Source organism: Arachis ipaensis, chromosome B01 (assembly GCF_000816755.2).
Source record: "Arachis ipaensis cultivar K30076 chromosome B01, Araip1.1, whole genome shotgun sequence".
NCBI classification, from domain to species: Eukaryota; Viridiplantae; Streptophyta; class Magnoliopsida; order Fabales; family Fabaceae; genus Arachis; species Arachis ipaensis.
In genome coordinates, this window is record NC_029785.2 from 135341028 (window position 1) to 135341664 (window position 637).

Here is a 637-nt window from a genome sequence, read left to right on the forward strand (position 1 = left end):
TTAAAATAAGAATATTTTTATAAAAAAATATGTAAAATTTAGTTTTCAATATATTTATTAGAGAGAAATATTAGAGGACCATCAGAATTTATTATTTTTAATCATTAATATTTAAAAATATGTGATAAAATATTTATTGGATTACTAGACTAAATAAATTAGACTAAACGAATTGAGTTAATAGTTAAGTAATAACAAAAAATAATAAATTTTGATGATCCCTAACATTTCTTTTATTATATATTTTTAACATGCGTATCCAAATAGAATCTGCTAGCTAAATTTATATTTAAATTAGGATTTAGTTAATACATGTTAAAGGTTATTTATTTTAATAGAAGTTTTCAAATTTCTCAAAAATCGATGAGGCACGGACATGGGAAAACTTTTTTATCTTTTATTAAGACATAGTTGGATACAACAGACACGCGTGTCGAACGAGTGTCGATGAATGTTTGTCTAAAATGTGTCTGACATACAAACACAATAACTCTCAGTAAAATGTCCGTATTTTATAGTCAATAATTAATTTGTTGCGGATTTAATTTTTATTTAAGAGTTTATCATTGACTAATGAATTACTGCCAAGGATGGCAACACAACTCAGACTTGCGGATACCCTCCCTTATTTGGTCGG